Source organism: Alligator mississippiensis, chromosome 16 (assembly GCF_030867095.1).
Source record: "Alligator mississippiensis isolate rAllMis1 chromosome 16, rAllMis1, whole genome shotgun sequence".
NCBI lineage: Eukaryota > Metazoa > Chordata > Crocodylia > Alligatoridae > Alligator > Alligator mississippiensis.
In genome coordinates, this window is record NC_081839.1 from 29,580,326 (window position 1) to 29,597,886 (window position 17,561).

The 17,561-nt window shown below is 41.4% G+C and overlaps 1 long non-coding RNA gene across 2 annotated transcripts; it reads right to left on the reverse strand.

Annotated features, from left to right (window-relative positions):
* Positions 1-14,260: 14,260 nt before the first annotated feature.
* On the reverse strand, positions 14,261-17,194 carry LOC109283127 (uncharacterized). Of its 2 annotated transcripts, XR_009457777.1 has the most exons (4): positions 17,096-17,194; positions 16,888-16,991; positions 16,666-16,775; positions 14,261-15,812 (listed from the first exon to the last, which is right to left on the reverse strand). It is a non-coding gene; the product is annotated as an uncharacterized LOC109283127 (long non-coding RNA). The 2 variants fall into 2 exon arrangements; XR_002090190.2 differs by having other exon boundaries at positions 16,888-17,194.
* Positions 17,195-17,561: the final 367 nt, after the last annotated feature.

Here is a 17,561-nt window from a genome sequence, read left to right on the forward strand (position 1 = left end):
TCAGAAGATTGATAGAAGGTTGGCTTGGCACAGAGGCAGGGCTGGAGAAAGGACATCATTTAACAGATACTTAACGTGTGGTCAGCCTCTGAAGAGTGCCTCCTAGAAATGACATTGTGGTTTTTTTTCCAAATTTATTTTCTCTCAACAACTTCCAGAAACAATCTGCTGAGTTTACAAATCTAAAGGTGATTTGGCCCCCTTGCCTTCAAACTCAGCGTGGGATCTGAAAATGCAAACCTCTTCTCTGGGCCTATTAACAAGAATTCCACACTAGACTTTTAGCTGACAGTGTTGTTGATCGACGCATGACTACAATCCAACCTGCTTTTACATGGCTTCATGGACTTTTCATAGATAATGAGAGCAATAACTTGCTTGGGTTCCTGGCAGAAGTCACTCAGATTCTTTTTGACCCAGGACCCGCTGAGTGCCAGACCAGTGTCTGAACCACTCAGCCATCTGAGTACAACTTAGTGACGTTCTTTCCATGGATCACTAAGCTCTATCACAGATCTCAGTGTGGCCTCAGTAGGCTGCATTGGGTGTGTCTACACGTGCTCATTGAATGCACGTTAGCCCAATTTAAGGCACGTTAAGAGTGTGCGTCTACATGTGCACTCCCTTAATGCACCTTAAAAATGGTGATTTGGGGCTCTTCAAGCCTAAATTTGATTCCTGCATAAAGCAGGTATGAAATTTATGCGCAAATAGCCAAGTCACATTAGCAAACGTGTAGACACATTAACTCGGTGTGTGTCAATGGATAGACACCGCATCAATGTGCATTAGTGCATCTGCATGTGCACTAATGCAACTTAGCTATCCGCGCCTAAATTTAATGTGTCTTAATGTGACCAATACGGCTACAACCTGGATACCTGATGCATCTTGATGTGCATTAATGCATCCACATGTAGACACATGCAAAGGCCCATTAAGTTTAGGCATGCATAAATTCATGTGTAGACACACCCATTGACTCCTATAGGAGTGAGATGCCTTTACAATATTAAGCGTTTGGGCCCAAATCTCTCAATTCCTTACAAACGTTCCTTACTCTCACCTTTTACCTGTTTGGCCTTCCTGAATTATAAGCTCTTTGGGGAAGGACCATTTTTAACTATGTGCTTATACAATGTATTGCCTGTTTGGTCTCCAGTTTCAAAGGGAGCTTATCCATGTTGATAGATCATGACCATACAGCCTATAAAAATAGTCACTCTTCTGTGAATAAGCAAGTATTGAAGGTCATTAGAAAGCTTTTATAAAGGATGTTTCAAACTGACCTTACTTCAGTTGATTCACAACTCTGAATGATTTAGAGAAGGTAGGCTGAGAACATCTACTTGCCCCTTCTCGTAAGTGAAGGACAAGGGGACACTGAATAACATTAAAAGGAAGCAAATTAAAAAAAAATACTTTTCACAGACCTCAAAACCAGTCTTTGGAGTGCTCTGTTTAAAGATCTGATGACAGAGGCTAAGAACTTGACAAGTTTAGCACGGTGAATGGAAAATGACATCGGTATTACTGAGATTACTCCCAGTGTTACACAAGGAAAGGTTAATAAAAAGTAGTGCACTAGCACTTGAGGATTTAAACCAGCTTCTAACCTAAGGGATCAGGAAGGAACTTACCATAGACCTACGTTATTCCAAAATTGTCCATTTTGAAGTCAACGGCCTCTGCAACTAAACCAGACAGAGGTTACAAACTGCACTGTGCTGCCCCATGGTTTGATCCACCATAGCAATCGGTGTATTCCTAATCCTCATAGCGACTAACACAAGGTGTTTGCCATGTCAAGAGAAAACAAAAAATGGAGAATGTCATGGCTTTATCATGGTGGAAAATATAATGCAGGGTCACACAGGGGCATATCACCCTTATTTTGCAGTGGAAATCCTGGAGAATCAAAGCCAAAGGGGTACTTCTCCAATAATTCCATATATTTGGATATACCGTTCCTCATGACACCCAGCCCTCTTTAGTACCTTTTGATTTCCGCATTCAAAGGACGTAAATTGGCTAGGAGCGCTTATCTCCAGGGGTCATCTCTGCCAGTGACACACTTAGAGTACAATTCACCCATGCCAAGGCGGAGTAATTTGGTCAAGCAACATTTACTCCACCTGTTTAATTCAATTAACTAAGCTTTTAAATTATTACTTGTGTTAACAAAACCAACTTTCTGCCAGGTAAGCTTCCTTTTAAGGCATGAGGCTGTGAGTCGGGCAAACTCGGCTGTACTACTTCCACTGTTGCAATGGAGCCCCTCTGTGACCTTGATTAACCCATTTAATGCCTGCTCTAAACCCCCCCCTAGAGTAATTAGAAAGACTCTCTTTCACTTCAGCAGTCATTGAATCACAACTCTTTTTTTTTTCTTTTGCCTTTCCTTTGTGTTGAGTTTCCCCCTAACAATTCCTGCTTTTTAGGGCACAAGGCCAACCGATTCACATACAGTATCCAAAGAACATTGAGATTTTCACCGGAGTGGCACTGGAGAGGCGAGGGATGACATTTTATCAAGTCTGAGCTAGGTCACGAGAAGTTAGCTCGCCAAGAAGTGGGGATAATCTATGGAGAGAAATAAGGAAGAAAAGAAAAGGTGAAACAGCAATGTGAGGTTTCTGGTTGTGCAAATAGGGAAAGGTGATGCATGCTGCCATTATACACTGCGGAAATGTTCTTCACCTCCAACATTTCTAAAATTGGGTATTTTGGAAGCCTTTTTTTTTTAGAAGTGAGGGTAGATTCAGGAATGTACATGAGGTGTTAAGCCCAATTGCCATGGTACCAGCGCTTACAAAAGTGAATTTTGCAAAACCTTCTACGTCAGAACTTGACTTTGCAAAAGTTACCAGGGCTGTTTTGGGGCTCTAGATCTCATTTTAGCCAGCATTTGAAAGTCTAAGTAGGGGAGGAATAGATAAATCACTCCAGCTTTGGCACATCTCCAGCACAGCCAAACCCAGGTTCCAACATCCCTATACTATTTGAAAGCTGATGTTTGATGTTTGAAAGCTAAACCCAGATCCGAATCTTGCAATTGTCTTTTCTTTTTTCAGTGGTCAAAACCAAACTCTTTCTCTCTCTCTCTTTCTTTCTCTCTCTGAATAACCTTTAATTCTGGATGTTTAAACTACATAGCGCACCTCAGCTTGAACTCCGATTTAGTGGAGTCCAAGCCATTCTCTTGACGCCAGTCCGCAGGAGGCAGGCGTGACACAGGAAGCTTACACAGACATTGAGAGAGAGGATTTCTAAGAGCAGGACAATGTATTGAGAGAGTCCTATGTGAGCCATAGCCCCAGAAGCATAACTAGTAAGATTTGTGCCCCGGGTGCAAACCCCGGTGGCCATCACCCATGGAAGAGGCCACCAGGACATCACAACACTGAATTGGGCAGCAGCATCCACCACTGCACTATTGCTCCAAACCGTGCACCCTCCTTCCTTGCCACTCTCCCATCTGCCCCCTCCACAAGTGCTGCCCCAACCCCCAGCCTTGATTGCAGGGCTGCTTTGGCTCCATGAGGTGTGATGGTTGATGCATCTATTGACTTTTAAGTGAACCAACTCCTCCTTTCTAGTTTGCCCTATGCCAAACATGTGCCAGGCTCCACACCGGGCACGAGGTGTGGCTCCCTTTGCAGGGACCATAGCAAAGTATCCAGACTCCCCGCCTGCAGCAGTTTGCTACCTCTGGTGCTCGCAGCAGCCTCGGGAGGTGGGGTTTGGAGTCGAATCCCACCACCCATTTTAAAGCCCAGTGCATTTTGGAGCTCTATCCATTTAAGTGGACTTTAAAAAGAAACCAACCAAAAACTACTTGCATATATTTCTGAAACAAAGAGACTGCAATGACAATAAAGATAAACCCTATTGGTAAATGGTATCTGAAATGACAAGACACACACACACACACATTCATTGACATGCATGCACATACACACACACATGCACATTATATATATGTATTACATATTATAGTCATTTTAATTGCTTGTAATCTACCCCCCTTTTCTCCCCTTTCTTTCTCTTTCCTCCGCCTGCTCCCCCCCCACCATACGAGTTAATCTGTCGGCTACATTCTCAGCTTTTCTTTTGCTTCTGGTTTCATTTTCAGATGACAAAATTCAAGGCACACAGCTCTGCTGTCTGGTTGCTGTGGCAACGGCAGCCTATTACCGTACCTTGTCATTCATCAAGAAAGAATTGCACTTGACAGAGATAGACCAAAATGCCTGCAGTCTGCAGCATAAAAAAAAAAAGAGAGAGAGAAAAAGAGGAAAAAAAAAAACTGTTTTCTTTTCTTCCAAGTATGTAAAAGGGCTTTAATGCCTATTTAGTTACATGTTTTATTTAACGTTACTTATTATCCGCCAAGGTGATCGTTGATACTCACTGAAATAGATATTTCCCCCTTAAAAAAGATATTTAAGGAAATATTATAGTCTTGCTCTAGTCTTTCAAATCCCCCTTCACCCTCGTGCATAATATAAAGGAAATGGCTAAACGATAAACATTTTGCATGTTGAATTCACCAACTGACCACACAAAGGCCGTCTTTCTGTTTAATTATGCCTTGTGTTGGTTAGCTTTCCTGCGTTCTTCGTAGAGCTTCAAAAAATGAGCAGGACATGTAATAAATAATTGAATTTTATCTTTCGTTAATTTAGTTCTTCAAGTGTGTGATGCCTGTGGAATACAGGACCTTTAAAAAAAAAGGTGTGTGTCTGCATGTATGCATATAGATAGATGCATGGATGTGGGTGTGGGTGTAAATATGTATGTGTGTGCATGTGTGCATGTATGTGTGTGTGCATGTCTGCATGTATAAAAAGGTAGAGATTTCTCTGTGCCTAAAATCTGTAATCATTCTTTCTAAAGTTGGACCGGTCCCAAATTCATTGTTCTTCAAAGGCAGGAAAAGGTAATTACTTGCTATTTTGCCTACCTCATCCTTGCCATTTGAATTAACCCAAATTAATTTCTGAAATATGTGGCCTAATACTTTTTTTTGTTACCCAATGCATTTATACATGGAAAGTCCTAGTATTGTTATTTTAAAGTCTGATTATTTTCCTGGTAATTGTATGGTTGGTTAAAGACCTGTAATTGGTTTTCATATTTAAAAAAAGAAGGGATTTTGAACTAGAGTGTTCCCTTACGTTGGTCAGTTTGCTTGTTAAAGGTGGGATATGTTGTAAAATAGGTTTTATTGGCCATGTGGTATTTTAAGTACATATCCTCTTTGCTTGGGTTTTGAATCTCTGATTGTTGAATCTTTTGTCCTAAAGATCAGAGAAGAGGAAGAGAGATAGCAAGGGAGAAGGACAGAGTGCACTTTAAATAAAAATCCTTGCATGGATTCTAATGGGAGCTCTGTTTATTTTCATTAGGTGTGTCGTTTGTGTTATAATCAGCTTTCGGGGTTAAGGTGCTATGAACTTTTGAAGTTCAATTTCTGCCCCCCACTGAAAATAGAAATCAATGTGCTGCTCTCCTTCCACCTTCCAGCTCTCTCTCTACACCAACTCCTCCATCAGTAAGAGATACAGAGAGAAAAAATACACATTTGTGACTGCACAAAATCAAATGCAGATCTTTTCATTAGAGAGGTGCTCAGCGCAGGCTAGCTGGGAAAGTCTCCAGAGGACACGTTCTCACCATTTCAAATGTACAAACCTAGGACATTTCTCAACATGGGTTTTAAATTTATTTGCAGCAACAACAACCAAAAAAGCAGGGGGGGGAGAGAGAGAAAAAGATGCACTTAAACGTTTAGTAATAAGTTAGTTCCTAGAGCCTCTCCTGAACTTTTACTTTAATATTGCCGCAACACCAGTGTTCATTTCCTGTTCAACTTCAGTCCTACCTTTTGATTTTTAAATCTCCCTTAGGCTAGTGGTTTCAGAGGACAAAGAAATGAACAGGCAGAAACAATTAAACCAGCAGATACAGTGAAAACCAACACCGCAGCACTTTCACAGAAATTGCAGTGTATGAACGAATTCTGTCATGTATTTGATGTTTAGTACTCAGTCTTATCCTTACAGTTTCTTCCAGCCTTCCTTTCGGCTAGAGGAATTCTGTTATCCCTTAGGACCTCATAAATACATACAGGCACTGAAAATATTTTCTCTGTATATTAATATTACATGATAATCTCAGCGAAGGGGAAAAAAAAAAGCCCATACCTACATCTTTTTAATTGCAAAATGGCTCCTTAAACCCATTTTAAATGCTCACATATGTCTTTATGAAAAATTGGAATTTGGACTGTTTATACAGCCCCGAATAGTGTGAGTGAATGTGCTTAAATTAACTTTTCAACTTGATTTACAGCCTGAAAATTCTGCAACAAGACACGAGCGTTATCTGTCGAGAAAGAAATAGATTTTTTGGTGGTTGTTGTTATTGTCTGTCTGTGTGTCTCCACTATTAAACAGAATGGCAGCCAAGATGCCAGCTATAAATGCACTTTTCGGAGACGGAGGGACTACTGGGCATTAACAAAGAAATAATTAACTCACTCAAAAATTAACCTTTATCAGTTACTGCCTTATGAAATGTATTTCACTCAAGTATTAGTACATCTATTGTGCAAATTCTACAGCACTAAGGAAAATGTCCCTTGAAGTCCATGCTTTTTTTGTGTTGTTTTTTTTTTGCTGGAGAGAAGAATAAACATTTATCAAACCTCTCCAATTAATCAGTCCTGTCTATTGATGTGCCTATCATCTATCTCTCTATATTTCTAGGCTTTTATTCTATGCTCACCCCCTATGGTACCAGAGCATGTGATATTCCAGAAATTAAGAACAGCAGCCTTCAATGCTGCTGGGTATTTTTAACCCTGTATTTTGATAGAGCTACAAAAAAAAAAGCCTCATCGGTTCATGTGGATTCTCAGATTGTAAAGCCAGTAGGAACCACTGTGATCTTTTCATCTGCCCTCCTATATAACTGAGGCCAAGGAACCTCACCCAGAAAAACTCTGCATCCAATGCTGCGGCAACCATTTTAACTTTCTTTGCACTTTGGCATATGAGGGATAGCTGATTCTCTGAAGCCAAGCTTTTAAACACATTTGGCACATCCTCCAGATTTGAAGTCACCCTTAATCTATGAAAACAGTTCAAGTTGGAGATATGCTTTACATGGGTCCAATTCAATAACAAAAAGCTCAGTCCTGCTTTGGCAGTGCAGAAGTCCCATGCAAGCCCTTACAAGCCTCCAAAAATTGACTTTTGAGGTGAGGAGGGCTGCTGCAAAGCCTTAGATGAGGTTGCATTGCGCGAGAGCCAGATGGAGTTTTTATTGAATCCAGCCTCGAGTATCGACACAATAAAACACCTCTTGTAAATCGAAAACTTTTTTTGGTTGGTTTTCTCTCTGCCTAATGGTTTAGATTTCTTTCTTTCCTTCTCCCCCTGCTGTAGTGAAAATTTGAAGACAGCTGCTAGTAAACTTAAGACACTATATATATATAACCACAGCATGATGTGTGCCTATCTAACGTTCAGTTGGGATGGGGTGATTGTGTTATCTTTGAACGTGTCTGAAATTAAAATGTCACGGCCCAGATTATGGCCCTTACTCACAATGAGTAACTTCCTTTGCCTCAAGTCATCCTGCTGAAATGAAGAAGGCGACTTTCAAAGTAAGGTACCGCTCACAGGCAGCTCACACCATGCTGATCTCCTTTCTCATGTTCCCTATACGGGACCCTTGCCGCACGTAGTCCCATTGACTCTAGAGATAGTAAGGTCCACCCGAAAAAAGAAATTAGTCTCAGCTTCACAAAACAGGGTTAGGCATCCCAAGTGGGATTTGGGTGGAATTTAGGTTGCAAACAGATGTTGCATTTATCCTGGGATTGGCATGGGACAAAGTGCAATTGTATAGGTGTCCATATTCACCATCCCCGGATAATTTTTTTGTTTAAGTTTCCCAGATAAGAGGTAGTAATAGTTTTTATCCCAGAATACTGTCAACTACGCTGAGTTATCCCAGGATTGCATCACTGAATCAATGGCAAGAAAGCAGCATGGCATTTAGCCGTTCACTAATCCCCGATTTGAAGGGCAACATGTGTACATGCCAATCCTGGGATATGTTTGTTCCAGGAAAAACATAGGCACAACTTATCCAGGGACAAATGCAATCTCTGTTCCTAGCCTTAGGAACCTACGTCAAAAATTGCAATCCTCCCAAGCCCTGTTTCGTGGCCATTACATCCTGGAAGAACTAAGCTTTATAGGCAAATAGGTTTTTAACATTCAAGTTCTTTTGGGATCTATTTTTTTTTTTTTTGCTTCTCTGCATTTCCAGAGGTGCCTTGATCTTGACATAATACAAGTAGGCGCATTTGAATTTGGATCAGCGTACAGTATGACTCAGTTTATTTCAGGGTTTCCGAATCAGGATCTTGGTACTGATCCAGTTCTGGCTTGGGCAAGCTCACGTTAACTTCACTGGAGAGTTCTGCTGGAGAAAGGGCATCAGGTTCTGGCCCTACAATAATATTGCATATTTAAGTATCACGTTCAACCCCAGGGGATCCTGAAGCACTTTACAAATTGAAATACAAACCAATCTTTTTTTAATTAGCATAAGCTGGGTGGAGAAAAGGCAGAGATGAAACTACAGGCCAGGGGAGAGTATCTGAGGCAAGATGCTTTTCAAAAAAGATGTTTCCTGCATGACTGTGAAATTAGCCTAGCCACATCTTTGACCAAAAGGGTTGAGTTTGAACTCCAAATTGCTCCTAGATTTTAGGGTTGCATCAATGGTCAGAAGGGTCTGCTGTTATCTGTTCTTGGTAAAGTAACAGCTCCTTCTTCCCCGATAGGCACCTTGCTGTTGTGTCCTCCATATTGGGTGTCAGAAATGGGGTTAATCTATGTGGGTTTAACTTCATAGTCTGTTCAGAAGTCACCACTATGCAGAACGTGGCTGCCCATTTGCTTGCTGGTGGTAGTAATCATAGCGACCCTACTTGGTTGCTATTTGGTGGCTTGAGGGAACGTTACTACCACGGTGGCTGAGGTTTACGGAGACACTTTTATTCATGGTTCCTGAGTCAGGGCTTCAGGTCCTGAATACTGAATCCATATTGATGGAGGTCCTTCCGCTCTGGAAATCACTTCCCATCCTCCTTCATCAGAGCCCAACTTTATTGAAATTCAAGCAGGAGAAGACAGCTGCTAGTAAACTTAAGACGCTATATATAAAACCACAGCGTGATGTGTGTGCTTATCTAAAGTTCAATTGGGATGGGGTGATTGTGTTATCTTTGAACATGTCTGAAATTAAAATGTCACGGTTCAGATTGTGGTCTTTACTCACAATAAGTAATTTCATCAGCCTCAAGTCATTCACAAGGTGACTTTCAAAGTCAGGTACCACTCGCAGGCAGCTCGCACCAAGCTCCCTCTGATTTTCCCTCTGATTTCTGCTGAAATGAGGGCCTTGAGGATTAGCGTGCGGTTTACCAGTGGGTGAAGCCTCCTTTTTGGCAAAGAGCAATGCAATGAAAGTCCAGAAAATACTTCTTTACTACATAAATAAAGCATCTGTGGAACTCGTTGCCACAATCCAGCTTTGAGGTCAAAAGATTAGTAACATCTGAAAAAAAAAAAAGATTAAGCATTTATATGCATAATATGAACAGCCTAATCTGCATAACAGTGTAAGGTGGTTTTGATCTATAAAACATTAAAAAACGGTGGACCTGCCTTCTTGAGGGGTCACCCCCTAGCCCCTTGTAATGCTAGCTAGCTGCCATCAGCATAAGCCCTCGAACTGGAGTTCTGCACATTCAACTGGAAGAAAACCACAGTGAGATCCCTGAAATTTGGAGCTCTTTCCCAAAACAGCCTGGCAGGAATGCAGTGCTTATCAATTCTCCCTACTTTTTGCCTTATTTTTGTATTATGCAAGCTATTTTTCAAAATGACTCTGCATCAGAAGCTACACACTGGGTGCGCCTACATGTGTGCATTTTTACTGCACTGTAACCAAAATTGCTGTGCAGTACAGGCACACATCTACACATGCATACCTGTACCGTGCAGTAAATATGGTGATTTATGTGTTACTGTGCAGTAACTAATCAGGCATAAATTGGATACCTGCATGATGCAGGTATCAAATTTACACCAAAGTCAGCATGTGTAAACACCATACTGCACAGTAGCACTGTGTGTGTGGATTGACTTGGGACTAACTTTAGTCCTAAGTCAATCCACACACAGCGTTAATGCGCTTTAATGCCTGCGCATGTATACGCCAGCCTATTCCCGCTTACTGTGCAATAACTTTAAGCTGGCGTAAATGCGCGTGTAGACACACCCTCTGGGTCCTTTCATAAATTAAAGCAAATTAACTTTAAAATAAATGAATGATTTAAATAAAATATGAATATTTAAGTAAATATGTTGTGTGTTGCTTCATCAAGGCACTGAAATAGCATCTATGGGATGAAATACAATGGAATGAAAATTCCCATCTCTGCCACTGACTTGATTTGCAATCTTGTAATAAAGTCCATAAGCCAATGTTATAAGAGAAAAATATGTAGTAATTGTTGACACTTAAAAATGAATGTGTACATAGCTACTGGTCAATAAGAAGTGTTTGACCTTAACTGGAAATACACCTCAGTTTGAACATAAGGCTTATTTTATTTCTGAGCAAAGAACTGTTGGAAACTGCCAATTCATTAATGCTAATAAGCATTTGCAACTAACTCCTTTAATACAAAGTTGAGCCAAGTCTCCATATTAAAAGACCCCCTCACAATTTTGGGAAAAAAATTTAGATCGCCATTTGGATTCAGATCTAAACCTTGTAGGTTGACAACCTAGTCAATTATTAGACGTCAAAATATTTCTTGATTAAAATATTTGTAAAGTTTTAATAAGGGTTCTTGTGTCTTTATGATTCTCTCCTCCCCCCACCCATACTATCTCCAGCCTGCCTCCCTCTTTTTATTTTTTAACAGGTGCCAATCTAGCCTGTAAAAAGTAAGTGTCTTTTTGTTTTATCACCGTTAAACCATTATGGCCAAGATTCCAGCTGGATTTCAGTCTTTTCACCTTTTCCTTAAATTCCTGCTATCACTTTATTGCTCTGTTAAAGGTCTATATCTGATTTCTCCTAGAAAGACTCCATTAGCTCCCAAAGAAAAGATGTCTTATCAGAAGAAGCAGGTGGTTAGACTCACGGGTTGCCGCTGGATTCCACACCCAACAAACTTGCCCTTAAAAAGTTTCGACTTAAAATATGACAAAAGAAACCAAACGCAGGAGCTCTCTAGAGTGAAAATGTGCAAGAAGGGAAATGCTTTCAGAATTCGCTCTACTCTTTCTCTTTATTTCAGCTTGACTTTATTCCGTTCATCTGCATTATGTTAACGTGCTTTTGAATGCAATGGGATTTTCAGACTAGCCAGCTTACAGGAAGCAGGTGCCAAAGGGATTTGAGGGCCTGATCACTTTAGGCTCATTTAAAAACCCCAGCCTTTGGCTGCTATACATTTTTTTGAAGTTTGATTTAACAACATTTTGGAGCTGAATGGAAGTCTGAGGGGGAAAAGGGCAGGGGATACTGTTCTGGGGTATTCTTCTCAACTAGATCTAACACTGAAAAATCATTTTCTGTGCAATGCAAACACAGAGGATGTACTGGGATGCTGATTTTGCTCCTTCCTATTTCTTCCCACAAATATTTGCAGTATGCTTGGTAGTATTTGCTTTTTTACCCACTTGAAGCAGTTCCGACCCAGGTTCTGAACAACAACACAAGCCTCTTAGATTTATTATATTGGCCTTCTCAAGTTTGGGAAATTTAAACTTGGCTCACATTTTCAAGTCTTTCTCTACAAATATGAAAGTTAGAACGTCCCCCTGCCACCTCCCTCCCCCCTTTTTTTTAAATAGAAGTTGATATTCTCAAAGAATGACATGACGCAGGCATGGGGTTTCAAGAAAAATGCTGAATATTATAAGTCTTGTGGTAAAAGCATGACAGTTGGCAATACTGTTATCAGACAGTTAGACATCTATAAAATGCATCTACAAAATTACATCCAAAGAACTGACTCCACAGCTATTTGTGGTTGCAACAGTTCTAGTGCAGCATCCGAGGCCAAGTTGAGGCCAATCTAAAAGTCCAGGGTATTGAATGTTCCTGGTTGATGCTGAAAAAAGCAGTTGTATCATCAGCTGTACAGAGATTAATTATTTTGTAAGCTTTGGAGCATCCTTGAATAGAAAATAATAAAACCAATATATTCACTTAAAGAGATGGCACTCCAGTGCCCGCATGATCTTCAGTAACCTTCGAGGCACACGTACAGAAATCCCTCGGTGGAAAGTGACTTGTGGGGTCAAGGCCATAAAACTATAGAGCTTTACAAAGATAAGATCAAATACCGGTGTCCTTTCCTAATCTTTACCAATGTGAAAATCTCCCCTGATTTCACTGGGAGTTTGTCTGAACAAGGGAATTAGGATCTGGCCTATTTAGGAGTTCAGACTTTGTGAATGCTAGGCAAGGGACGCTTAACGAATTAACGTCCCAAACAAAACTGCGAAACAAAGCAAAACATCTCCAGGTTACATTTATTAAATAAGTTTGATATTTAATAGAAGAGTAAATGCCTTTTTCCTAGATGAAGGGTATTCTTTCCCCATTTTGTCCGATGCATAGAAACTCATCGGGATAGTCGCAATTCCACAGAGTTTAAACAACTCCACCCCAAACCTCAAAAGAAAAGGTAGAATGATGGGTTTTTTTTCATTCCATTTTAGGGATAAAAAAGGTGTTTTGAGGAGTAAAGAGATTTTGGTAAACCAGTGGTGGTCATGGCCAACCTTCTGGCTTTCTGGGCTGGATAAGTGGCACAGGGGTAGGCTACACGCCAGATCTCCTGGGCTGGATTCAGTCTGGGGTAAGCATGAGGGGTCAGTCCCTGGATGCAATCTGTTGTGCCAGCCCTGTTCCATGTGCCGGATTAAGTTATGGGCCCAACCCAGCATGCCAATGCAAGCTAGGCTTGGGGCTGTGTCATCCAGTCCACAGAGCTCCCCACAGGGCCATAAACTTGGCAGTCAGAGAGAGGTGGCGGTGTTAATTATCATGTCAATTAATGCTGCCGCTGCTCCCCAGCCACCAGACTTTTGGCCCCAGGAGGAGCCCCATGGGCTGGGTGACAGGAGCCCCACGTCCCAGATTTGGCCCATGAGCCAGAGGTTGAGCAGTGCGCCACTGCGCTAAACTACTTCTTCTTCTACTGAAATTAATATTTCAATGAATATCAGCCCAGGCCTTTAGAGTCCTACAAAAGGAAAAGAAAAGCAGATGCTTTGTATCTTTGTATTGCATTTTTCAAAATATCTCTTCATTAAAAATCCTTTGAAAAGCACCGTGTAACTTATTCTGAAAGAATGCATCCTGAAGGGTTTGCAGAGGTTTTCGACTTATCAGTCATGGTAAATCATATACCAAGAAGTTCTGAGCACCTACAATTTCAGTAGAAAACCCATGGGAATTAGTAGCGTAAATAGGAGCTGCTCTCCTGAGTCAGAGGACCAGGCACCCGATCCTTGCGCAGGTTTGGTAGCCAATAAAGTCAACGGGAGTTTTATCCAAGGGCCGAGCAAGAACCCATTGTGAGCATCAGAGCAGTCAAGGGATCTGATTTGTGAATTAAAGCCAAAGTTTGCTGCAAATGATGAGCAGGTGAAAATCAGGCCTTGCAGCTTCTATGGTGGTTGGAGGAATCGGATGCTAGCATGCAACGCTCAAAAAGGAGCCAGATGCTGATCCTAATTATGATGATGTCAGTCTGGAGTATAACACCATTGATTACAAATCACCAAGACGACAAGCTGGGGGAAGGTGGCATGAAAACTTTTTTATCTGTCCTATTTCATCATTCATGTGGTAACCCAGGCTAAAAAATTGCCTCTAATTATTGCAATGTATTTGTGGTAAACATCTCAAACTTTCCCCACCCTTGTCCTATATGCTTTTTGTACTTTCTGAGGGTTGTTACACGCATTGTACCATATAAAACCATAGCTCTGTTGAAATATTGAATGAAAAACCCAGGGAGTTGAGGGTGTTTTTTTTCCTCTTGTGAATGCCCATAGGTTTTTCCTTTTTTTGTTTTGATTTTTTTTCTTAACCTTGAAAAAGCTACATAAAATGACGATGCTGTAAAACATAGGAGGGAAAGATGAGTTAAGGAAATGCTCTTAAACATAAGCATATGAGATAATGAAACGAGCTACTGGGATAAGCATATTTATTGGGTTTGTTATGTATCAAATGTAACAAAAGTAAAGTGTCTGAACAACTCCATGTGTGGTTCTTTCACACTCTTTGATCACACAATTCCGCCTTTAATTCAGATGCAGTAGAGCTTAAGTGGCTTCATTGATGTGTTAAGTGTGGAATGATTTTTGTATAAAATAAAAAAAGACCCCATTATGTGTCCAGAAAAGCCTTGTGTGCACTTGTTTATTGAGACAGGAAGTCGGTTTCCCACACCGAACAACAGCGTTGAGATGCTGAAAGATTGTGTAGGGAAGAAAAGTAAAGGAAACTTAATTTTCTACCTGGCAAAAATCGGCCTCCAGAGGAAGAAGTAGACAATGAGATCGGGCTTAAACTGAATAATAGAGGCTGATTGATTTTTAAGAAAATGTTTCACACCATTTATATGGGGGTTCATGTGCTGTTTTTGTCAGTAAGACGCTGGGTTGTGAAATACATCTTTGTAGTCTGCCTTATGTCTAAGTGCTTCCTCCACTATTATGCACTCCAAAAATGAAGGCACTCAGAAAGGTTGCCAGGTGAAAATATAGGGTTAAACATTATATAGAAAGGGATATCTAGCAATATGTTGGCTAACGTGAGGCTAAACTCTGTGAGCTCATTTTAAGAGTTTTTGTATTCGAGGTGATCGGAGAGGAAATCAGTGCGAGGCCCTTGCAAATAAAAAACCTATGTTCTCAGCTGGTGGCATCAGGGTGTGACTCCCGCTTGTGATTTGGCCCTAGGCTTTCATGCAGCAACGCGTGATCTTCTTTTATTATTCTTTTCTTCACTTCCATATCATGTAAAGGCGCGAGAAAAAGATACAGTGGGTCACAATGAGGATTTAGGATCAGAAAATAATGTTAATAAAAAATATACTGTTAACAATGAATATTCGCAGATACACTGAGCTCCAGTATTGAGCAGGAAAAATTATCTCCCCGAGGGATTAATAATAATTATTGGGAAATGTTTGTATTTTAGTTGTACCTGAAGGGACCCATCTAATATTGGGTTGCTTTGTTCTCAGCACTGCACACATACATGATAAATCTTGCACCAAAGGGTTTGCAGTCAAAATGGGGACTACAAAAGACAGAAGGGGAAACAGCGGAGCGACTCTGTAAAGTGACTCGCCAAAGGTTATACGGCACATCAGTAGCGGAGCCGAGAACAAACATCACCATATGAAGGTTTAGTTGGTCTTTTATATAGGTAGATTTTACATTCCCTCCCCCCTCCCCCCCACCCCCGGTAACCACGTCCAATCAGAAAGAAATCTGGTATTTTTTTGTGAGAATCAACAAAACTAAATCCATCCGGCCATGAAAGGTCATGGAAGACCAAAATCTTGATTTCTTAATATGGTTGAGGGACACAACATCCTTCAAAGCATTTTTAGCCTGAATGGTAAACTCCTCGTGTTCTCGGTTTGTCTGCACGAGTTAGGTCCTTCTGCTCTTCTGATCCTAGAAAAGATGAGTGGGACGCTGTAAAGGAATATGGCATATCTTAAGCAAGCATACCCGTCACTTGTTCTCAGCCCTTTTTTTCCCATCCCTCTGTTCCTCCTCCAACATTTTTCAAACCCTATGAGACCCTTCTTCCTTTCAGCACTATCCCCACACGCCCTACACATTCCTTTGGTGTGCATTACACAATGGCCTTATCTCTTGCTCGCTCGCTCTCTCCCCCTAATTATGAAATGTGTGGTATGTGGCTACTGCATGTGAAGTGGAAGCCGTAAGCAGGCAGGAGTCACGTGCCAGTTATTGTTTATTATTTCAGAGCCCATTTCATCTCCCCGGGAAAGTGATACCTGTTTCCAGCCCCAGTGGAAACCAGAATGGGTTTCTTTTTCTCTACCCATTGCCTTGTTTTTCTCAAGGGAGACCACCTTCTTTTCCTTGTGATCCACCCACACCATGCTGAATAACCCTACAGGTCCGAGCCCCCAAGGCCTGGAACAGACTTACCCCCCAGAAGTGGTGCAAGCACCTACTCTGGACTCTTTTAAGAAACATTTGGACACCTATCTTGCTGGGATCCTTTGAGCCCAGCTGACTTCCTGCCCCTGGGGCAGGGCCCGGACTCGATGATCTTTCCTTCCTGATGCCTATGAACTCTATGAACCCTGCTCTTCTTTACCAGCCCTAATAAGAACAGTGCTATACAGGTAGGAATACAAAGGGCTAAATTCCCCTACTGACTGCAAAGACACCTTTGCAGAGATAACGTCAGCGACATCTGAGAGCAACGTTGGAGAATCTGGTTGTTAAAGAGGCACGTGTTTCCCGAGCTGACGTTACCACATTCACGTACCGCTCCAGAGAGGTGCGCGGTCTGCAGAAGGCAAACGCGTGCTACCTCCGACTGCTCATTTCAGTTTCTCTCTCAGTATCTGAAAAAGGTGGATGATCTGATGAATTTCCCTGAAATAAATGGGAATTGTGGCTGTCAGCAAGAGGCATTCTGTGGCTGGCAGGATCTGGTCCTTAAAGTGTGGCATTTGGCGTGGGGTTTCACCGTTCGTTATTGGCCTACCTTCGTTTCCAAGGAAGATGATTGCCATAGACTGTCCACCTGAATGATTTTGGAAATCCTGCTCATTACATGCTACTTCTGAATGGGTTAATTCTAGAAACAGCCTGAAAGAAAAGAAATTGTAAACCTTCAGTCTTTTGCATTTTAGGCTCTAGTTCAAAAGATTATCAAAGCCAACCAGTATGCGTTCCCTGCATTTAGTGCCTACCCCTCTGCCCCCACTTTTGCCTTTCTGTAGCTAAACAAGAACCGGGTTTTCTGATCTGAATCACAGTTCAGCTTGATACAGTGTGAAATGCCTGGGCTCTTAACCCTGTAAACCAGGTTTCCCAAGCTGTTTCTTATTGCGCGTACCTCCTTCCAGATTTACCAGCTGCCTTCATACCCCTCCCAGCATACGTTTTATATTTTAACCTCGTAAATGCCAATTATTATTATAATGAAAATTAAATCCACCATGACACAGTCTCCCAAATACCCCCCAGAGATGTCTTGTGTACCCCCAGGGGTACACATACCACACTTTGGGAACCCCTGCTATAAACTATGGGATTTTATCTAATGGAAATGCCAGTGGTCTTTAATTCAGGCATGGCAGAAGTTTGCCAGTCGTCAAACCATGTATGACAAATAAAGGATATTGTTCCACATCTGCCCCCTTTCTCAGAAATGTC